Source organism: Molothrus ater, chromosome Z (genome assembly GCF_012460135.2).
Source record: "Molothrus ater isolate BHLD 08-10-18 breed brown headed cowbird chromosome Z, BPBGC_Mater_1.1, whole genome shotgun sequence".
Classification (NCBI taxonomy): domain Eukaryota; kingdom Metazoa; phylum Chordata; class Aves; order Passeriformes; family Icteridae; genus Molothrus; species Molothrus ater.
In genome coordinates, this window is record NC_050511.2 from 63596183 (window position 1) to 63620224 (window position 24042).

General features: G+C 46.9%; 1 long non-coding RNA gene across 2 annotated transcripts; it reads right to left on the minus strand.

Annotated features, from left to right (window-relative positions):
- Positions 1-2333: 2333 nt before the first annotated feature.
- On the minus strand, positions 2334-23510 carry LOC118699594 (uncharacterized). 2 transcript variants are annotated; one of them, XR_004982102.2, is made up of 5 exons: positions 23383-23510; positions 13544-13601; positions 12984-13036; positions 8628-8701; positions 2334-5335 (listed from the first exon to the last, which is right to left on the minus strand). It is a non-coding gene; the product is annotated as an uncharacterized LOC118699594 (long non-coding RNA). The 2 variants fall into 2 exon arrangements; XR_004982101.2 differs by having other exon boundaries at positions 8600-8701.
- Positions 23511-24042: the final 532 nt, after the last annotated feature.

Below are 24042 nucleotides of genomic sequence, written 5' to 3' on the forward strand. Positions count from 1 at the left end.
CTTAAGTTGGGCACTTAAATAACTAACAGTAAAACTTGGCACAAAAAATGAAATGGCAATGCAGTGGGATCAGTAATGTTGGCTATTTGTTCCAAAGAGACAACCACCTAAACTCACATGACTAAGAGCTACCTCAGATTTCTCTTAAAAGGACGTATCCACGTTACTTTTCTTATGGCTTTCTACCAGGAAATACAAAACAAAACAAAAACAAACAAACAAACCAACACAACGGCCCACTTCTGATATAAACTAGTGAAACTAGTGAAGCATAAACTCATGTGAGCCTCAATGATTCATCAGAATTTATATAGTAGCTGCATGCAAGGTTTCGTCTCCTTTCAACAGGCAACCTAGCTTAATATCCTTGACCTGCTCTATGAAAGCTATTGTTAAGAATATCAAGGAAAAACATTGCTCCACCTATCAGAAGAGTTGCAGTAGTCAGGGCTGAAAGAAGAGGAGTGATAATTATCTTCTACTCCAGGCATAGAAGCAAACTACAGGCATATACTTCCATTACTGCCATTATTGATGGCCACATTTCTAAATTCAACATCAGACTCCTAGAACCTGCTTATGCCCACAAATTATTTTAATTCATAGCAGATGATTAGCCAAGGCTGTAATCAATGAAAAGGTAAGGGTAAAAATCTCTTTGGTTTCTCCTTTAAGCTAGAATTTTTGAGCAACTTCCTGAGCATAATCTTGGAAACAAAAGAAATAGAGCATTTACCTGTCGACACAGATACACAGATGGTACCCTGTGCCCAAAAGAAACTCATGAGGCCAACATGGATGCACAGGATGAGCTCTGCTAGCAAGCTGCCACCTTTCCTCCTGGCAAAATTAGCTGACATGGGAGATGGGAGGGCACAGAGTGTCTGATTAGGCAGCATTTAGGTGAAATTGCACCTGTATCAAAGCACTGGACAACATATTCCAGCCATCCACCTCCCTGAAAGAAAAAATTAGGTCATCCCAGAGTAATGGGAGCAGTGCATGGCACAAATTGACTTTAAGGTGTTACAGGGACCAGAAGATTTCCCCACAATCCCCTGGGACTGTTGGCCTCCTGAGTATGCAGAGTCCCAAGCACACCTGTCTCTTTGTCACAGCAACCTGGGATACCTCACTTCCCATTTCCTGCTCCATCTGCACGTTCCCCTGCAGGGTGGAGTGCTCAGAGTCCAGACCCCAGCACCCAATTCCAGGCACAGGGTGACCAAGGAGGGGAGCAGAACGCTGCTTGCACAGGGCTCGCTCATCAGTGCGAGTCTCATCACCCACCCCTGCGCTGCCCTCCCTCGAGCCCCACTCCAGGCAGGGCTCCCTGCTGCCAGGTCCCCATCCCCATTAGCACCAGTGTCTCAGTGCTCCACGGTGGTAATGCTAGGATCCCAAGAAGCCAGAGTTTCACTTGCTGAGTGCTCTGCCTCACCCCTGAGGAATCTGCACTACCTTGCGTTCATGACATGTGCAATTAAGCAAACTGAGGGGCTTTAGCAGGTGAGGCTCTGGGGAGATCACAGGTTACTTGCTGTAAGTTGCAAGGTCACTGCTGTCCCAAATGGGGGCATAAGAAAAACCACCAATCCCTTTCAGTGAGGAAATGTCTCCAAAGAAAAAAGAGCAGCTGCCAAACCAAAGGCCCAGAGGTAGAAATGGACTAGAAGTGCTGAGCACTGGTTAAGGAGGGTGTTTTGATGAATTTGTAGCTCATAGGTTCAGACTGAGGTTAGAGGGTTAAACTGTGATTAAGAGTCCCACTGCTCCTGTTGCCAGTCTTTGGGTCACAAGTGATCTTTACAGATAATTTCTTACCATGCTGTTGCCTCAGGTGCATTCATTTGCTCCACTTCTGCTACCATGAACCACCACACGTGGCCCATCACAGGACCTCAGCGAGCAGATTGTTGATAACCATTCTTGGCACAGATCTGCTTGGATTTTGATGCACAGAAGAAGCACCATTTTATTAATCACTTTATAGAACACTGACGATGTTACAATAGTTGCCTTCTGCACTGGTACCTGGTATGGGTGTGGTTTTATGCGTTTCTTGAGTTCTGCACCTGCTTTGTACCTGTTTCTGTAGAGATGGTGGATTACAAACACCAGCTGAAAGGGTCATACCACTATCAGATCTTGCCATTTTCATGTTAGAAAAGCATTCTCTGGAGTACTTAATTCAGACTTCTCCCCTTCCTCTAAAACCGTAGACATGCATTTCTATGGGCTTCTTACCTGCATTTGTTCAACATGCAGCTGCCATCAAAAAAAAAAAAAAAAAAAAAAAAAGCAGGAAAAAATTTTAACATTTTTCCTACATCTTGAAAATATTCACTTTATTTTTGTAAAAAAACACTGGAAAATATACAGATAGATAAAAGCCAGAAAGAAATGTCCTACAAGTAAATAGAGGTACTAGGGTAAGCATTGAATTGTTACAATTGGTAAGGTAATGTTTTGGCCAATTTTTTATCAATACAGTAGTTTATTTTTATTAAGTTCACCTCTCTTAGCATACACTACATGGACTTTTGGGGCAGATATTGGTCTTCTGAGAGTCACTGCCTGCTGAATGATCTGTCAAATATCTGAAAAATGCTTTCTTAGCTCTTGACTAGTTGCAAGCAGCTCATTCTCTCTGACCAGATAATAAAATAACAGGACATTTTAAATTCTTTGACAAATTGGAGTATATCCAAATCCTTCTCTGGGAAATTAATTTTTGTACACATGAATCTCAGGCATGTTTTTTAAAAGATTATGCAACTAGCAATTGAAACTTCTTCAGTTAAGACTTCAAGGAAAATCCATGCCTTACAACATGCACAAGCTTTTAGGTGACAGGATAAAGTGGGTCTTCTCCCCAGCGAGGCTGAGGAAATCAGAAGTTAATATTTCTATTATAATGTAATTAAATTGTGAGTTGGGATTGGATATTTGAAAATGTTTAGTACTTAATCCTTTCTGGATAGTTCAAAATGCAAATACGCAGGAAGTTGAATTTTTCTCCTTCAGCAAAATAGACCTTTTGCAACTGAGTTATTGAGGTTATTCAAAAGGGTCACAGACTCAGCCACAGTAGGTTATTCAGACTATATGAGAGGGATACAATACATGTTTTAGTACAAGCAGTTCAATGGTCCTACAAGCTTGCAGGTCCTTCAAAACTGTAACCATTAAAATAAATACTAGAATGTATTTTATTATATTAGGGGAGCTCTAGTTACCAACTATCATTTTTCTGTTGAAGCAGCGCGGCAAGTGAGGAGAAGGGCCAACCTTCTCGAGTGTCCCGGCAAGCTGGCCAGCACCGCTTGCAGCTCGGGGGGCACTGTCCCATTCTCGGTGTTTGGGATTGCGCCCAAGGAGAGCACCCTGCGTTATAGCAGTGATGCTTCCTTGCAGGAGGACGTGGCCGCCTCTGGCTACAACCAGCAGGAAATAAGAGAGCACTCTCCAGTTGGGGTACAGTCCAGGTTTAAAGTAACTCCCAGGGAAGCCAACAACCAAAGACAGTGAGGGAGGGGCTACAGCAACTTATAAAGGGAGAGGGATACAGGGGAGGAGCCCGTCTTCAGGCAAATAGGAGTGCAGGGTGGAGTGGGGTACAGATAATTGACTTAAGGGAAACACCAATAACAACAACTTGGAGGAGGGGTCCCGGCCCCTGAGCCAATCAGTCCATGCCCTAGATAGAAGTTTCCAGAGAAGAAGGTGGTGGCAGAGAGTGACTGGCAGGGCACCGGGGAGGGGTTTGGAAAAAGATACATTGATCTCCAGGGAAACCGGGGAGGAACTGGGGTAACTGACAGTAGCAGGGAGGGGAGGGAGAACCAGGGCAGAACCATTACAAAATTGGGGTGAACAGAATACCAACACAACACAACATCTCCCCTTTTTTTGTTTAAAACAAAAAGAAAAACAATGGAAAGTCTAAAACGAAGTAAACTGAACTTGATTGTCAAGTTCCGAGTTGGGGTAGAGGTCCCCGAACCAAGGGTGGCTCATCGGGGCTGACGCCCATTGATCTTCCTCTGCGGCAGGCACATCATCTGACTGTCCATCATCTGAGCTCACCACCTGGTTGATGCTCGGAGGGTGCGCCAACCTGATTAGCAGTCTCTTAATCAGACTCCAAATAATCGAAAAGGTAATCAATACCACAACTAAAATTAAAAGAACCAAAAGCACTGTCTTTATAATCGACCCCATCCACTGAAAATGTCCCCCAGCCAGTCTGACGTCTCCTTTTTAATGTCATGAATTAGCTCTCGCATCTTGTTGATGGAACTTCTCGCATCCTTGGCCTTTGATGATAGGTTGAGACAGCAGAGGCCCTAGAACTCCTTACACTGATGATTATGGAGCAGAACAAGAAACTCAATGGCTGCTCTATTTTGGAGTGTCGCCTTCCTTGTTATTTCCTTCTCCGATAGTAGGTCCAATAACGCGGCTGATGTAAGGTTGGCTTGTTTAGCCGCCCAACGCTCTAGGTGGGTGAATTCACCTACAGCCTTGGCTGCGGACACCCAGGGCAAAAACACAGTGACCGCAACTCCCTTTGGCTTGGATCAATGGATAATTTCGGAGTCACACTCCGAGTCAAGATCTCTAAGATCTCTTTTAGAGCGGGCCGAATTCAGTGTGGCATTTTTTGCTTTCCAATTATCAATTTGGGTTTTGTTGGGCGTAAACAGGGACAGCTGTCCAAAAGTACAAGGGCCTCCGATAAGGTGAGAGGGGATGCTGCCCATGCTTGGTCTCCGCAAATTAAGAAAACACCATGCAGTAGGGACAGAGGCTTGCCACCAAAGGTGGATGGAGTATATATTTGGGCAACTATTTTGCACCAGTGGCAGTATATTTTTTCTTAAATTTCTGCACCGATTCAAACCATTTATCCCCGGGGACTGGGGTGAACACAAATTGAAAACAAAGGGAGGCATTGGCGGAGCCGAGCAAATCACATTTGAGGGGTTCAGAATCTAAAGAGGCCAGCCCTTTGATTCCATTCCTCCAGGCACTTCTAGGGTCAACGGGAGAGGCAATCTTTGTGGGCATCAGGGCTGTAAGGGAGGCATTAAGAGGGGAAGGTAGATCATTAGGAGGGAGAGGGATCCCCACAAGGCAGGACGACATCAGGTCCTCTGCTGATGCACTGTTGAGGCATATATGTTCCTGACCAAGGATTCGTGCGAGCGTTTGCCAGACATTGGCCTTGGGCTGAGGGACGATCCAATGGTTTGAAGATGGAATGAAGGACTAGAGGGCTGCTGCCAGCAGGATGACCCTGGGTGCGGAAGGAGCCATTGGGTTCGGGTCACTAAAACAATAAAAGAATAAAGTTAAGTAAACAAACTTAAAACTTCGGTTCTGCCCTTAAAGGAGATCAAGGTCTAACATAAAGGGTTCACACCTCCTCCTCCAACAGGCCTCCTCAACCTGTGCCACAACTCCGACCTTTTCTGCTCTCTTGGGAAGGAAGGGCCTGACCCACTTAGACGGTACCCATTTCAGCCCCGAGGGAGTGGACACGCAAGCGTATCCCCTTCCCCAGGATACACTTAACCAGGTCAAATGGCCCTTCCGTCTTCCAGGTCTCTGGATCTTTAACAAGAACCAGAGGCCTGGCTTTCAGGTGCAGCTGTTTGTGGTGACCGAAGTGCCGTACAATGGGAGGGTTCATGTTGTCAAATGAACAGTTTAAAAAACTGATTGTAAATAGAGCTTTAGACAACTGGACGTGAGGGGACTCCACCTTCACTGCTGCACGCTGTTGTTCTAATATTCTTTTTAGGCTCTGGTGGGTCCTCTCAACCACGGCTTGGCCTGTCAAGGAATAGGGGATGCCGGTCTGGTACTCTATTCCCCATTGCTGCAGGAAGCTCCTGAGCTCCCTGGATTTATACGCTGGGCCGTTGTCAGTTTTGATGACCTTGGGGATGCCCAGGACACCAAAAGCCTGACCCAGGTGTTTTTCAACATCTGCTGCTTTTTCCCCTGTGTGGGCAGAAGCATAGACTGCACCAGAGCAAGCGTTCACAGAAACATGAACAAAACTCAACTGGCCAAAGGATGTGAGTCACGTCCATTTGCCACACCTCACAATTTGACAACCCTCTGGGGTTGGCGCCAGAGCTGAGGGACAGAAGCTGATGAGATTAGCATTGGGGGCATGTAGCCACAATCACCTTGGCCTGTTCTCGAATAAGTTGGAATTGGCGAACAAGGCCAGGGGCATTCTGATGGAATTGCTGGTGGCTAATCTTTGCTTGGCTGAATACATCCAGGAGCGGGGCCATCTGGACTGGAGCAGCAAGGGCATCAGCCCTCCAATTGCCCTCTGCGATGAACCCCGGCAGGTCGATGTGTGATCTGACGTGTATCACAAAGAAGGGTTGCTCTCAGTGGGAGACTAATGTAACCAATTTTGAGAGCAAGTTGAACAAAGGGATGTTGGACACCTCTTGAAGAACTGCATTTTCTGCCCTGGACACTACACCTGCAACATATGAGGAATCTGTAACCAAATTAAATGGTTCGGAGAACCTCTCGAAAGCTCTGACGACTGCGTCCAACTCAGCTACTTGTGGAGAACTCTCCACCTTAGCAACATCAGCCTCCCACCGCTGAGTTTGAGGATCCTTCCAAGTCATCACAGACTTGTGGGATGCTCCAGACGCGTCAGTGAAAACAGTCAGCGCCTTCAAAGGGGGTTCGGCTCTGAACCCTTGTTAAAGACAAAGAAAATTGGACATCTTGATTGACTAATTTATGGGCCGGCCGATCAACAGCAATTTGACCAGTGTAGCTGTCCAGTGCAAATTGTAACATCTCATTTTCCTCAAGCAGTTCTTCAAATATTTTCTTTTTGAATTGGCCCGATCTCAATTGAATAGGAATGTGAATGCAGTCAAAATCACCACCTGCAAGCTCCCTGATCCGCGATCTCGCCTCGCGGATCAGTTCTGCCACGAGCTCCTGTGGCTGTGTCATTCTCTTGGACCGATGGTGACTGAGGAAAACCCATTCTATGATCAAGAAAGGGTCTCTTGAGCCTTGATCCTTGCCTGGTCGAGATGGACTCTTGGATTTTCTCCAGTGCTATCTGTGCCTCTGGGGTAAGTGACCTAGGAGAACTGAGCTCCTCTCCCCCTCTCAATAAATTGAAAAGAGGGGCTAGGTCATCAGTTGGAATTCCTAGCCAAGGCCTTACCCAATTCAAAGACCCACACAACTGGTGGGCATCTGCCAAGGTCTTAACATTAGTTTTCAAAGCCAATTTTTGCAGAACAACGGTCCGCCTGGTAATTTCCAAGCCCAGGTACTTCCAGGGTGGAATCTGTTGAATCTTGTCTTCCTGGAGCTCAAACCCTGCAGCAGCCAATGCATCAATTGTCAGGTCAAGTACATGGGTAAGTATGTCGTCTGTTGGAGCACAAATGAGAATATTGTCCATATAATGGTATATAATTGCGTCCTCCACGGCTGTATGAACTGGGGACAAAAAGGGAGCCACATACCACTGGCAGATAACAGGGCTGTTCTTCATTCCCTGTGGAAGAACACACCAATGGTAGCAGTTCCTTGGGGCTCCACGGTTGATGGAGGGAACCGTGAAGGCAAAACGTGGGGTGTCGTCAGGGTGTAGGGGAATTTGAAAAAAGCAATCCTTTATATCTACAACAGCCAAGTTTCAATTTTGTGGGAGCATCGTTGGGGATGGCATCCCTGGTTGGAGAGGACCCATATTTTTGATAACGTTGTTAATTTTGCGGAGGTCGTGAAGGAGCCGCCACTTATCCTTATTAGGTTTTTTGATGACAAACACTGGGGAGTTCCAGGGTGACATGAACTCCACTATGGTGCCTTTAAGTAGCTGCTCCTGGAGCTGAGCTCATGGAGCGCCTTCAATTTTTGTTTGTTGAGCAGCCACTGTTCTACCCATACTAGCTCATCTGATTTCCAATTCAGTTTCCAGGTAGAGAGCTCCTCAGTGACCGCTGCCCGAAAAACCAGAGGAGCCGCTGGAAGGTCAATTCGGGCTCCCCACTGGGCAAGGATGTCTCTCCCCCACAGGGGTTCCGTATAGTCTAAAACAAATGGGCGTATAGATGCCAATTGCCCATCCGGCCCCTTAATTTGTACGACGCTCTTCGATTGTCTGGCCAAGTGCATACCCCCGACACCTTGCATGCGACCAGCCACGTCCTGCAACTCCCAATGCGATGGCCATTCCCAAGAGGGAACGATCATCACATCTGCCCCTGTGTCCAACAGACCTTTAAGCAATTTTTGGTGTCCCCCCTTCAAAAGTTGGCAAGTAATTCTGGGTTTGTCCCTCCCCAAAACCTGAGCCCAGGCAACTGTAGGATAAGGATCTGGATATGATGTGAAAGGTAGCTCTGAGCTCAGGCCTAACTCTGGCATCGGGATGGCCTGCGCCACCACCTGGCCTTTGGGCAGGAAGAGGGGAGGGCGGACACAGTAAAGCCCTATGGAGAATTGCCCCAGGTCCGATGTTAGGAGACCCGGGATGATATTTATCTTGAGCGGTGTAAATTTTGTATCTCCGACGACAACATACCTACAACGTCCAATTCGTCCCCAGTTACCTGGGCATTCCGGGCACACGGTCACCAGATGGAAGTTTGAGTCCTTAAGATGGAGCAGCTCAGTCAGCTGCAACCTGAAAGGAGCATTTTTATAAAGAGCAGTAAGAATAGGTTGAGGTCGAACACAATCTAGACACGTCTAATCTGGTATAGTAAAGTCAAGTCCGGTTGTGGGCATAGGCAGGCCTGCTAATAGGTGTTCTCCCTCTTTCCCCTCTCTGCAAGGTGTTGTGGGGCCCACCTTATTTTTATCATCGCGCAGGGGGGGACTGCGCTTGAAAACTGTTTTTTTGGCTGGGAATCCCCCCGGAGCCGCTGCCCCTTTTTAAATTCTAAAAACTGAGATCTCAGCGGGCAGTTGGGCATCCAGTGCCCCAGCTTCCCACAGAGGTGGCATGGGGAAGTCCCCCTCGGGGCTGGTCCAGGGGTATTGGGATGTGGTGGAGGATCAACCGGAGGCAGAGCTGGATTTGCAGGTGCGACATCTATTATTAGTGGCATCAGCAGCAGCAATCCGTCGAGGTGGTGGCCAGCTCTTCAGATCATTGTCTCCAGGTGTTAGCAAGACTTTATGGGCACACATCTTGAGCATGCACTGCAGAGTCGGAGGAGGATCCAGCAGCAGACTAAAAATGGCAGCTTTGCAGGCAGCATTGGCATTGGCAAACGCTACCTCCTTGAGAAGTTCCACTCTGGCCCTCTCGCTCTGCACCTGCAGGTCGATGGCTTTGCGAAGGCACTCGACAAAGGATATGAAAGACTCATCGGTATGCTGAAAAATCTTTGAATAGGTGACAAGGGGTGCAGCTGACCTCAACCCCAAGAACACCTTTTCAGCAGCCTTCGTGCTCTCTCTCAGCACCTCTGGGGGAATGGACCTGGCCTGAGAATGCCCATCGGCCCAATTCCCCATCCCACATAGATGGTCTGTGGAAATGACCTCTCCGTCCAGATCAACCCCCAGGCGGGGATTGTCCCAGAGAGAGGGTAGGAGCCCCACCACCTCCTTTTTCCATGCCTCCTCCCACATAACAAATTCAGTGGGGTTCAGGAGGCATGAAAAAAGGCGCCGCAGATCAGAGGGGGTAACCTCTGACTCTGTCAGCGTGGCCCTCAGGGTTCCCTGAAGTACCCTCTCTCCCGGGAGAAATCCTTTTGGACCTTGCAAAGCTCCTTAATAAGATGGTGGGGGAAAGGGGTCCATTGGGCCTGGGGTCTCCCCTCTCTCTCAGGGTGGTAAGTGACCGAAGCCGCAGTAAGGATGGAAACCGGCTCTGGGTTCCGGATCTCCACTCTTTTCCCTCCGGGCCCCGAAGCATGGGAACCGGAACCGGGACCATGGGAACTGGAAGGAGGAGCATGGGAACCGGAACTGAGAGGGGAGTGGCCGGAGAACTGGGCGGGGGACTGGGCGGAGTACTGGGCGGGGATACCAAATGTTACGGTCCCTGCCCCAAGGGAGGAGTCAGAGGGCAGTGCCTCGTAAGAGGAAGAAATGGAAAGGACTAATGAGGGAGGAGGAGCAGAGTGAAGCTGGGAGGAGTCAGGGAACAGGAAGGGGTTTCTCTGGGATCAAAAGGGATTGTGGGGAGAAGAAGGGAAAAGGGCGGGAAAAAACATGTGGCTCCCTCCATCTTGAGCTCCATTGGAGCCATCTTGTGGAGGTAGACAAAACCTAACAGAGGATTTTCTAACTGGCGACTTACAAACCAGGATAGAAGGAGAAAGAAACGGATCTCTAAGAGTCTGGCCAGGACTCCTAGGGCAGGGGGGTATGGGAGCTTTGAGGGAGCCAGGCGAATGGTGGACACCCTGCGCCTTGCTGGAGTAAGCTGCTCCTCTCAAAATCCCAGACTTGGGACAAGCAGGGGAGGAAAAGGGGCTGGGAGCAGGGGAACAGGGAGAACTGGGGAACAGTGACTGTTTTCCCAATTTTGAATTTGATTTTAACAATGATCTAATTTATGATGTCCAATAGGCAATTTTAGTCAAAGATTCCCCCGATCTTATAGAATCCTGTAATTTTTGATGCACAACGTCCCAGACACCTGGGTTATAAATTTGATCAGGGGAAACTTCGGGAATCTGGGAAAACAGCCATCTTATCAAACTTCTTAACTCTCTTTTGTGAACTTCAAACACCCCCCGCCCCGCAAGGATAGCCGCAAGTTGGTTGTAAGCTCTCTTTTGAGTTGCCGAAAACCGAGCACCCATGGTAAAGATTTCAAACGGGACGACTCAATCCACCCACCGTCCCAGAAAAACACTTAAAGAAAATAAGAAAGAGCCCCACACTGGCCCCTGTCAGAAAGAGAAAGGCTGCACAGCCAAGAGGAAAAAACCCTTAGCACCACCCGCGATGCAAAGGGAAAAAAAGGGCTAAAAAGAAAGGGCAAAAAAGAAGAAATACTTATGAATCTGGTGGAGACCAAAGAAAATCTGGGCACAGTGGTTCCTGCCGTGGGAATGACTCCTTGGTGCAAGGAGTTGCTGTTCCTGGTTCCCTGGAGCACCACCCACCAGAAAGGGGTCTACTCCACGGGGGTAGTCCGATGGCCAATGAGACTGAAAGTCTCGTCCGCGGGGTCCTGTGATGCCCTCAGGCATCAGGTTGGGCGCCAAGAACTGAAGCAGTGTGGCAAGAGAGGAGAAGGGCCAACCTTCTCGAGTGTCCCGGCAAGCTGGCCAGCACCGCTTGCAGCTCGGGGGCCACTGTCCCACTCTCCCAGTGTCTCAGTGGGACAGTTTGGGACTGCGCCTAAGGAGAGCACCCTGCGTTATAGCAGTGATGCTTCCTTGCAGGAGGACGTGGCCACCTCTGGCTACGACCAGCAGGAAATAAGAGAGCACTCTCCAGCTGGGGTACAGTCCAGGTTTAAAGTAACTCCCAGGGAAGCCAACAACCAAAGACAGTGAGGGAGGGGCTACAGCAACTTATAAAGGGAGAGGGATACAGGGGAGGAGCCCGTCTTCAGGCAAATAGGAGTGCAGGGTGGAGTGGGGTACAAATGATTAACATAAGGAAAACACCAATAACAACAACTTGGAGGAGAGGCCCTGGCCTCTGAGCCAATCAGTCCATGCCCTAGATAGAAGTTTCCAGAGAAGAAGGTGGTGGCAGAGAGTGACTGGCAGGGCACTGGGGAGGGGTTTGGAAAAAGATACATTGATCTCCAGGGAAACCGGGGAGGAACTGGGGTAACTGACAGTAGCAGGGAGGGGAGGGAGAACCAGGGCAGAACCATTACAAAACAGGGGGAACAGAACATACCAACACAACACAACATTCTGTGCTCCACAAAGAGCATTATTAAAGTTGCAAAGCCCTGAAAAGGTCCTCCATGCATTCCCTTTGTGACTTGTTCAAATAATTCTCCTTCCTTGCCCCAATCCACCCATAGCACTGGTTTAAAGTATGAGCACCTATGCTGTTTTCTCATCAATGCCTGCACAGCTTCCTCAGTCTGCTCTCAAAGTTCAACTTGTCCCTATGTTATTATGACTTTTTCTGTGATAGTTATTTTCAGTTATCATTAATTAATCTATTTCCACAATAACTTCAACATGAATAAATATTGATAATCTCTGTTTACCAAAAGGCTTGTATTTGTGAAAACCCTATTTGAAAAACTTGTCATCAAGACTTCTAAACTTCTAGAGTGTTTTATACTGAATTTAGGTGCTGTTTTCTACATCTGTAAACATATGTTGCCTTTACAAATGGCCTCAATGCAGCTGTCTGTAAAACAGGGGAGATTTGGTGACTGTGGAAATTTAATGTACAACAACTTAACCAAAACCAACACAGCTTTGTGGCAGAAACATGGACGGACCCCTGTCTTCTCCATCATTTCCTTTTTTTTTTTCCTGGAATCTCCTGTGTCAGTCAGAACCCCTGACTGGAAGCTTTCCAGGGGAAGTATCTTGTGACAGAAAATGTCCCTTTTGGAAAACTATACATTATTTAGGATGTAGAAAAACTGCAGAAGCATAAAGAGTCCTTCTTCAAGAGCTCTCCCAAAATCAGACCATTTTCCTCCCTGTCTGTGCATGCTGCCATCTGCCTCCCCTCTAGCCTTCTCCGCCTCCTTGTGAGCCAGGCAGGGGAAGGGAGGCTTCACCTAATAGCGCAGGACTGGTAGGGTCTTGTCATAATTAGTTTATGCATCAGGCATCAAGGAAGCAAAACAAACCCCATAATTCTAATACCAATTCAAGAAGAAAATTTTTAAAAGCCACATCAAACCCCAAATGCATTTTTCCCCACAAAAAGTGTTAGATACCAATCAGCTTTTTCAGACTCCAGAAAAAAATGAAATCTGACTCCTGCAGACAAATGCTTCTATTGCTGCACACCTCTTATTCATCCCCAGAGCAATTCCATCTCCTGCACAGTCTGAGGGAAAATCCTGTGGACAAAATGGTAAATAATCATATAATTAAATCTGCTGAACACAAACCTCAGGGGTGTAACTGAGACTATATGGGCACCTCAAAGTGTAGCCCATTCACATGTAGGATATAGAATTACAGCATAGATGGAGCTTTGTGCTTGATGCAGTGACTGGTAGAAGCAGGCGTCACCCTCAGGGTCAGCAGTCAGGACGGGTAGCCAGCCTTCTCCTTTCACAATTAACGCTCTTAGCCCAACAGCTTCCCACCACCAGGTGCCCACAACTGCCCCTGCCCAGCTCCCAGCCCCACTTGTCTCCTCCATCCATCCATCTTCATCCCTCTGTCCTGCCTCTCAGACATCAAAGAAGGCCAAGATGGGAAATGGTTCTATGAGCAATAGTTCTGTTTCTGAGCCTCAAGCAGATTACTTCAATTGCAAGAAATTAAATTGCTAGAAAGTAAAGTCTCTCTGTGTTGCCAAAAATCTGAGAGGGAATATGTCAGAAAGGACTCCTTCTTACCTTTAAGTTCACATCAATTATATTTCATTCCTCTTCAGCACTGCTAATCCTGGCTTACCTTCAGATAAAAAGAGAAAAAAAATAGGTTAGTGTTTGGATTTGTGTGATACACAGACTCTAAAAGGAGATAGACAAATTTCCTTTTTAAACAACTGAAATTAGTTTTAAAGAATTTCCCAAGATTGTCAGTGCCCCTAACTCCTGCACTGTTGCAGAAGACCTATATAAACACAATATCCTGAGGAAAAAATAAAAGGTAGTTTAATCTAGAAGTTACACCTCACACGGAAATGTTAACAAAACAGTACAGCTGGTACTGCAACTGAAATAATCTTGTCTTTCTTTTATCAGCAGCAATATGGAAAATTATGTCAGAAAGAAAAAAGGATTTTCAAGTTGATTGTGACCTCTTTAATTTATGATCTGGTTTTAATATTATAGCCCGTACACAAGCATCTGATCTTGCCCATCAGCAGAACAGGGAGCTATCTTTTCCTCTGTTTATTGCTGTACAAAATTATAAACTACAATAGTAAACCCCAGAGTGGCTAGGCTAGAGTTTAACTCCAAACTTGTTAATGAAACCACAACCCCATAAATTCTAAAATCCAAACTGCTGCAGCAGACAATTTCTTGCTGGTCTGAGGCACATTTGTCCTCACTGCCATCGCAGACTCTCAGTAGTGACCAACAATCAGAGGAGAGGAACATACGCTGTGGCTATGACTGCACAAACATGACTGCCATTCTCATCTCTAGATCTTGTATTTGTTTCCAGTTTTGTGCCCCTGCCTGTTCTCTATTTCTCCAGTCAGGAATGATGTCAGCCTCCCTCACAGGCTTCTTTCCATGCCCGGGAAGGACTTCTGAGGGACCTCATAACTCTACCAGAAGTCTTTCAAGGTTATATGCAAGACTCAATGCCTACAAAAAACTCATCTAGCCAACCTGTTGATGGAGTGGTATGGTGCCGTCAAATTACTTCCTTCTACTTGTCTGTTTCCTACATTCCCTTATCACATTGACTTGTTACATTCATGTCTGGTTTTTTTAGCTGATACCTGCGCAGGTGCTGCACAGAGAGGTCCTCCTCCCCACCCTGGGCTCCCCACCTCTGTGACAACACAAGCACAGAGCAAGAATAGTGACTCTGCTTCACCCAGAGAGGTGACTGCAAGCAGCAGCAGCCTGGGATGTGGCTGTGTCTCTCCCTGAGAGGATCCTGCAAGGAGCACAAGCCCCAGCAGTGGGTATAACCCATGGCTTGGGTAAATGACCTGGTATCATGTTTTTGTCTGCATGTAGTATTTGAAATAGACAGGGAGTTCTATTGTCCTGTTTGTCACCTCTCAGAGGGGTTTAAGCACAAAGTGTTCAGTTCAAATGGTACTGGAGAAACCTGGGAGCCTGAAATAGCATCTTTGGCGGCAACACAAAGAGAGAATTTCCAAATGTAACAAAGCTAGGCATAAATCCATTTAGCATCCTGTTCTCTTTCAAGCACATTTTGTGAGCACACCTGCTCTATATACAGGCTGTATCTGATCCATAAAAGAGCTTTGTCTATTGTGGAGCACAACAGTCATAGAGGTCCTAATGACTCCTTTTTGTTCTTGAAAAAAAGGATACAAAATTACTTTAATTTTCAGGAAAAATCAGTCTTTTATCTGCAGCTGCAAATGATTTAAAAGTTATTGGACTGTACTATAGTATAGTATACAGCAGGAGAAAGAAGGCATATGGCCAGAGTTACTCTTTTGCCTTTTATCCACAACTTCCATATGGCTGCCATAAAAATGTTCTTTAAAAAGGTCCTTTGCAATGACTCCATGTGGAAGACACCTTCCACTCACTGTAAAGGTGTGAGACAAATCTCATAGCTAGACTTGTAAACTAATACTACTTTAACTTCTGCTTGGCCAAACTAATTCTAAAACTTCTTCTCTCTTATCTTTAGCTGAAAGATTACTTATCTGGGGAGGGAAAGTAGTTCCAGATAATTGGAACATGATTTTTTACATATATGGTTTAGCTATGCAAGTAAAGATTATAATCACCATAGTCAAACATCTTCAGCTCAAAGTTCACAACATGATACAGATATAGAGCACTGCTTGTAAAAATTCCTGAGTTTATTCTATCATGGCCCAAGATTTCAAATCTAGGCACCTATATTCACATTCAGACATTTGAGTAAGTTCCCTGATTTCAACACTTGCTGCACCACTGTAAGCAATTCCTACTGGTTCTTTTGCAGCTTCTTCTTAGGATGAAGAACATTTCCCAAGAAAATTCTGCCTTGCCAGACCTGTTAAGTCTGGTTTCACATAGATTCCATGGAATATACATTATATATTCAAAAAACCTGACAGAGATTAAAAGCATCCCTATACCCATATTCAGGAGTATAAAAAAAATATGTAGCCTACTTTAACACTGCTCAGCCTTCTGATCCAAGTTTGCATGATTTTCCAATGACAGATCACAAAAGAAGTTTGTCTGTCTTCTGGAAGAGGAAGAAGAGTTCATCCAGAGCTACATGCTGCCATTAAGGCTAAAGATCTCATGCTAAAACTAAGGCCCAGAGATGACTGTAGGAAATAGATGCAAAAACTGGAACAGTTCTGAACAAGCAATAGAAATGAGGATTAGTGAGCCATTTTGATGGGCTAATGATATCAGAAACTTTCATAAAGTTACCAACTATTGTCTCTCAAAAAGCGCATAGAGAGATAGACAAAGCTCTGCTACAGCCATATAAGAAATATGTATGCACACATATCTGTGTGTGCACATATACATTTGACATGCATATTCATACATGTTTAATGTCTAAATTACATTTTTGATGTTCCAATACAAACAATCCCTATTACAGAAATGAAATGTCTTACTGTCAGGTCTCATTGTTCCTTCAAACAAAACACAAGGTGAAAGGGAAAGGAGCTGTAGATAGCCATCAGTACTCACTCCTACAGGAGACAAGGACTCAACAGTTGAAAAAGCCAAAGGGTGGGGAATGCTACTGCTGATGGAAGCACTGGAGCCTTGCCAGACAGGAGCCAGATGACAGAGCAGAGCTATTCTGGGAGGGGAAGGACACAGCACCCCCATTTCCAAGTGGCATCAAAAGAGATTGCACTGTGTACTCCCTCAGGATTCCGCGCACCTGAGCTCACCCCGACCACAATGCCTCATGCTGATAGCATACAGCTGCTTCCTTCACAGACACAGACAATAGCCTCACTTCTGAAAAATAAAAGAATTATGACCTTTACATCTGTGGACCTGCAGATAGAAACAAGGGGCAAGAGCAGGCATTGATTATCTATCCCTTTCTGCAATTCTCACTTCTGTCTGGCTTTTTTTATTGATGTTGCAATACAGTATCAGTGGAAGGAACTGTTGTCCACTCTCTCTCTCATCAATGTGGAGCTCATCAGCTGTCATCACAATAGAGATTACTAACTCCAAGTGGCTGCCTACCCTGCTAGCTCTACCTCCAACAAGGCAGAGAGCAACACAGCATAGAGGAGGTGGTTGGCCCACCCAGCTGGAGGCCTGACATAGGGAAAATAACAGCTTGATGTGAGCAATCAACTGACCTGATAACTCCCTCCTCCTTGAACAGTCTTACTCCATGTCAGACAGTGGGACCATTCTAGTTTTGTGCCAAATTAATAATGCAAAGACAACTGAAAATTGAGAAAATATATTTTTTTGCGTGCGACTTCCCAACTGGGAGAAAACCTGACAAGATTGTCAGAAATGGTTGCAACCCTTCCCATTATTCCAAATAAAGTGAAACAGAAAGAAAATTATTATTAGTGAGATCTTCCACACTGCTGCATACAGCAAGCTCTGAGCTGTTGGAGACTTACCGTCTATTTCCATGCATGCAAAATTTGATACTTGCTGCTATGTTGAAAGAATTCACTTGGAGAAGCAATATTTTCCTTATAAGATTGAGGTGCCACAGCACCCTGATGAATAAGACAAAGCCCTCTGAATTTAAAGAGCTATCAAGTGGAGTAATTAGAGATTAAATTAGTTCATGTCATAGCCAGTAGTCAGGACTAAGCAAAATTATTATGACAAATAGTCTCATCCATCTGAAGAATATAAGATCTCTGCAGTATTTGTGGAAATTGGGAATGTAAGGGTGAGACATTATTAAGTGTTGGAAAAACTGAGCCCAGGCAATAATATGTACAGAGAAGGATATGCAGGCAAAGCAGAGTTGCAATGAAACATGCCAACTCTTACTGCAGATGTAAAAACAATCTATGTGATGAAAAAATAATCAACTGTCAGAAAATGCCCTTGTTGCAATTAGCAAGAATACCACATAATAAGAAAACACAACAAAACAACAGCTCTGTGAGGGCATAACCCTGTTTTTCCAAACTGTCAGGAAGAACACAAAATATATAAATCCATAAACAAATACCAAATACAGTTATATATATATTATATACCTGGAAGACAGCTGTGCCTTGAACCCTGACTTTTCGTCCAGACCTTAAGTTCAACATTGCCTGGCACAAGAAACCCAAATCCATGTCCTGGAGACCAATGTGCCTAATCAGAGACTCTTATGCAGCACACCAATTAATTCCAGACCTCTGTTCATCTAACATCCTGCTCCCCACTACCCCCACAGAGACCCTGTGGTCTCTGAGCTCAGTCACATCACTGCCCCATCCAGTAGAACTGCAGCACAGAAAACACCATTTTTCAGGAAGATCAACTCCTTCATCCAAATCAGCTGCACGCACGCTTGATCAGAACTGGCTGCAGGCTCAGAGGATGGAGAGCAAAGCTCTTGTTTACTCAGGATGCTGCTCAGGTTCAAGGGACAAGAGCCACAAAAGCCCAAGTAACTTCCTGAAGTAGTATGCTTCTGAATACTGCTTTAGAATCATGGAGTCGTTTTGGTTGGAAATAACCACAAAGATCATGGAGTCCAACATGAACCTAACTCTCTCAAGTGCATCAGTAAACAGGTCCCTAAATGCCACATCCAAACAGCTTTCCTATACTGTACCTCCAGGCATGGTGACTCCAGTGTTCATGCACAGCCTGTTCCAAGGCTTGAGAAAGCATTCAGTGAAAATTCAGTTTTCTTCATAGCCAAGATGAAGCTCCCCCAGCACAGTCTGAGGCCTTTTGCTCTTGTCCTGTCACCTGTTCCTCACCTGTTCCCTGGAGGAAGAGACCAGCCCCCACCTCACCACAACCTCCCCTAGGGCAGCTCTAGAGAGTGATAAGGCCCCTCTGAGCCTCCTTTGCTCCAGGCTAAACACCCACAGCTCCCTCAGCCATTCCTCATGAGTCTTGTGCTTCAGACCCTTCCCCAGCTTTGGGGCCCCTCTCTGGAATTACTGCAGCCCTCAGTGCCTTGTGCTGAGGGCCCCAAAGCCCAGGGCCGGATTCCTGGCGCTGCCTCACCAGTGCAGGCACAGGGGGGACAAATCCTGCCCTGGACCTGCTGCCCACACCACTGCTGATCCAGGGCAGGATGCCAGTGGCCTTTTTGCCCGCCTGGGCACACGCTGGCTTGGGTCCAGCCACTTGTGGGCCAACACCCCCAGGGCCTTTCCTACGGGGCAGCTTCCCAGCCACTCTGCCCCAGCCCATGGAATTCTGCAGGGACTGTTGTGACCCAAGCACAGGACCTGGCACTTGGCCTCATTGACCTCACACCACCGACCTCCTCCCATCAATCCAGTGTGTCCAGGGCCCTCTGTAGATCCTTCCTGCTGTCCTGCAGATCAGCACTCCTGCCCAACTTGGTGTCACTGCAAACTCACTGAGGGGCATCCATCCCTTCATCCAGTCCATCGACGCAGCTGCTGGGCAGGACTGGCCCCAGGACTGAGCCTGGGGAACACCACTGCAGCCTGGCTGCCAGCTGCATGCAGCTCCTGGCCAACCAGCCAGTTTTTAACTCCATGAGCAGTGCCATCCCTCCAAGCCACACCAGCCACTTTCTCCCAGAGAATCCTGTAGGAAACAGTGTCAAAGATGTTTCTCAAATCCAGTTAGTCAACACCCACAGTCTGCTCCTCATCCACTGGATGAGGTCACCTGCTCCTAAAAGGAGATCAGGCTGGCCAAGCAGCACCTGCTCTTCAGGAAGCCATGCAGGCTGGCCCTGACCCCCTGCTTGTTCTGCACGTGCCGTGTCATGGCTCTGAAAAGGATCTGCTCCCTGACCTCCCTAGTGCCCACGTCAAGGGCATCCCTTTTGCTAACTTCCACTCACCTGGCACCTCTCCAGTTAGCCAGGACTGCTGGGAAATGATGGCAGGTGGTTTGGAGAACATTTCTGCCATTTCCCACAGTACCTTTGTGTGAATTCCCTCTGGCCCCACAGGCTTGTGAGTGTCTAATTGGTGTGGCTGTAATTGTTTCACCTCGGAGCTTGGGAGCTTTCTCCCACTCCCCATCCCTGTCCTCCAGCACCACGTCCTGGGTACCCAGAGAACAGCTTGGTCGTGTTTCAAGACTGAGAGGCAAAGAAGGAACTCAGTACTTCAGCCCTTTCCTCCTCCTTTGTCCTCACTTTTCTCCCCACATCCAGTTCTAATTGGGATTTGTCCCTTCTCATGTTCTCCCTGCATAAGCTCGTGAGATCTTTCTAGTCCTGCTGAGTGGCTCAGAAGGCAGCTCCCACTGACTCCCATCCATGCCGAGTGCTCAGCCTCATGGCACACAAGAAAATGGTGTCAGAAATTCAGAAAATGAGAAGGACAATGTTATCATATCTCTTTGTCTTTCAAGGCTTTTTTTTTCTGAATAACAAGCGCCAAGGACTGGGTTCCTCAACACTCCCCAGTGCAAGAGAGATGCCAGGTGCTCAGCACATGGTCAGTACAGCCTTTTCTGTGGCTCCCTGTCTCAGCAGATGTCTGGAAGTTCCTTGAGGGAAAAAGGTTTTCACAGAGACAAGCTTTCTCTATTCAGCCTTTCTGTGTCCAGGCCTGGTTTAAAGCCCGGGCAGGTTTAAAGCCAGGGCAGGCCTTTGCAGGGGAAGGTGCTGTGGCTTGACTCGTGAAGGATTGTGTGAAACTTTTACACCTCACAGGCCAGAGCAACAAATCCAGGTTGCAGGACCTGCTTCAATCCAGCCCTTGCAGACTTTGAGCACTCTGCAACTGCAGCTTTCAAGCAGGGAGAATAACCAGCAAATTGGAAACATGAGTATCTGCCCACAGATTTCTGTCAGAGGAGATAATCTGGGAAAGAACTGGAGGGAGCAATGTTGTGCTTCTACCTTGCACGGCCAGTGCCAAAGTGATCTGCCATCTCCCAGTGCTGCACATGTGAAGGAGTCTTCATTGTTTCTCTGAGTGAACTAAGTGTACAAAGTTCACAGACCTGAAACTGATGGAGTGCCTCAGCCGAGGATCCCCGTGCTTCAGCCAGCAATCCCAGCCTTGCAGTGTCGCCTCTCTTTTAGCAGGGCCCCCGCTTGTCCCCAGAGCTCCTGGATCACCTGCTCTTCCAGGACGGAGTGCCACGACCAGCTGTCCTGGGATGTACCGGTGAGCTCTGTCTTTGTGGCTGGATTGATTTGGTTTGTTTCTTCGGTTTTGTCCTTAAGGATGCCACCTCTTGTATTTCGAGACAGAGAAAAACGTCCGTGTGTCTGTCTGTTGGAGACCAAACAGTGACATCCAGCGGCCACTCACTTTGCTAAAAATGGCAAAACTGTGTCGGCAGAACGGTGTGAGGACGTGCAGGGGAGAGCCAGAGCGTGCAGGGCAGCACGGGAGTGGCTCAGGCTGCAGCCCCACCACATCTCCTTCCCTGTCTATTTCCCTGAAGAGTTTATTGCCAGTCACTGCAATGCTCCAGCTGTGTTGGGCTTATTTGTCTCCCCATCCTGGGAAATGGTCATTTCTGGTCATACGTCCTGGGCCACAGCCCATGAAACATGGCTGCTTCTTAGAAAGGAAGGAGCCATTTAGTACTTTTGGTCTAGTTATGGCACAGCAGCCTTGTAAACATGAGGAAAGAGGTCTTAAGTAGCTTTCAAGGGTTGTGGATAATATAAAATGACAAGACTGATGAAACAAACACATGAATTTATAAGTGGCCACCAGTGCAGTGCTAGGCACTAGCAGTAATATCTGAGAAAAGCCAAAAGTCATTGCAGCTGGATGATAAAGGATGAAAAGCAGAGGGAGAAGAATATCTGTGGGACAAGGACAAGGGCAAGAAGTTCCTGTGTTAGAAAGAGAATGAGGAAGACAGATGTGTTCCAACAAGGGACCAGAGTGGGAGCCTCCTTCTCTGGCAGGCAAGGAATGCATCAGGCAGGGCCAGCCTGCAGGCCCCACCCGTGCATGGCCTTACAGCTTGTAACAAGGCTGCATTGGTCGCTTCAGCTCCAGGGTACTGCTGGGAATCAGCTGCCAAAGGTGCAAATCAGGCCCAAAAGGTGCTCCTATGCATCCACTCCCTACTGGAACAAGGCTTGGAGGAAGTGCTACCTGAGAAGTTGCCCTTGCACTTGCTGAATGCATCTGCCAGGATGCACAGACTTTAAAGGGGACATAGTATAATCATTCTCACAGGGAAAGAATTCCAAGGTGAGAGGAAAGATTCCAAAGAATTCCAAAGTGGTGGCTTTTTGCAAGTTTTTGCATTTGACAGGCAAGAAATTTTTCTTATATTCAGGACAGTACAGTAGTAAAACAAGAGAAAAAAAGTCTCTTGCTCCATCCGGTTGAACTGTGGACTGCAAGAAGTTGCATCATTTAGCTATTGAACAGGCTGAAACCAATATTTGTAAAGGATTTTAAGAGGTGGTTAATGGACAGGAACACACTAAGGATATAACATATCAATAATATGAATACAAATTTACTACAAAAAACCACAAAACAACAAACCCAACATGTGCAGATGGTGTCCAGATAGCTCTGAATAATCAACTGAAAGTGAATTAAACTGGACTAGGTGGTGACTTTACCTACTGTGAAGAATACCACACAATTGTAACAAGTGGGTTATCTCCATGTTCTCCATAATGAAACTAAATCAGAGAAAGGCAAAAAGTCTTCCAAATGCTGTGATACTTGCATGAAATATAGGCACTTATACAAAATAGTGCCTACCAAAATCTCTCAAGATCTATTATTCATTTTGATCCAAGATTGGCACAAACCTAATTTGACTAAACAAGGAAAACACCCAAGTGTGCTGCTAATCCTTTTTAATAAAGGTTTCACAGAGACAGCCCCAGTAATGCAGTCCCAAGGAACACATGCACACTTCTGAGCCTGCTGACACATTGACCTTCTGCAGGCTGAAGCTGCTTGATTTGCTCCTCTGCACCTCTTACGGGCACACAGCCTTGCCTGAAACCAGCACCACAATGGCACAAAACCTCTGAAAGACACCTGCTTTAAAGGCACCTTAATAAAAATAAAACAACTTGTGGGGATGAGGTCTTTGTCAAACCTTTGGTCTTTTCTTTCTTGTGTGGGGTCACAGCACTTTCGGTTTCCTTCGGGAAGGAAACATAATTATAATGTTCGGGTCAGAGAGAAGAGTAAAGGAAAAGTACTTGTTTAACAATGGCAGGAAGGCAAAAAAACAAAAGTGCCATAAATCTATTTCTGTAAAAGCAATGTCTTTTTCTTTTCTACATATTTTCTGAAAGTGTGTTTGCTTAGGGATGCTGATTGCCTTGAAATTTTTTGTTTGCTTTTTTTTTCAACGTAGAAAGAAAACGCACACAGAGAAATAAAAAACAAAAACAAAAACCTTCACCAAAACAACCTCAAAAAAGCAAACCCAAACAACACCCCACCTTAAGTACTTACGATTAAATAAACCCTTTTGGAACTTCCTTCCCTCCGCCCCTCTTGCTTTTCTTCTTCCTTGCCTCTCCCTCCGCCCCCCGGAGGGTATCGGCGCGGTCCCCGGTGCACGGCGGGCTGGGGAAGTTCAATCCCAGTTCAGGGGCGGGAAGGGAACACTGTGTACTCGGCACGGCCCTCGGTGGCAGCGATACACCCTCGGCAGCAGGACCGGGGCTCCCCCTCCCGCAGCCAGCCCAGCTCCGCCGGCTCCGCCGCCTTTCTCGCACCCGTGCGGTGCCAGCGCTGGCGCTCTCCTCCCTCGCTGTAAGAGGGGTGCAGAAGGTCCTTTCCTTCCCAACTCGCCCTCCACCGATTTTAGTTTGAGTGAGAAAGTGGGTCCACGGGAAGGTTCGTGACCTGGGGATGGATGGTGGGAGCACCTCCCCCTCTCTGCAAACACCGCTCCTACAAGCACTGGATAAGGTGTTCTTGCTTGTCACGTGCACCTGAACTCCAGGACCGCACCTTGGGTCCGCCACTGACTTCTGACTGGCCTCCAAGAGAACTGTCAACTCGAAAGGGGAGCACCTGTGTCCTCCGCAGGGCTGCAGCCAGCCAAGCCCTGCTACATCTCAGAGAGGGAAGGGTCCCCACAGGGCTCCAGCCTCCTCCCAGCAATGG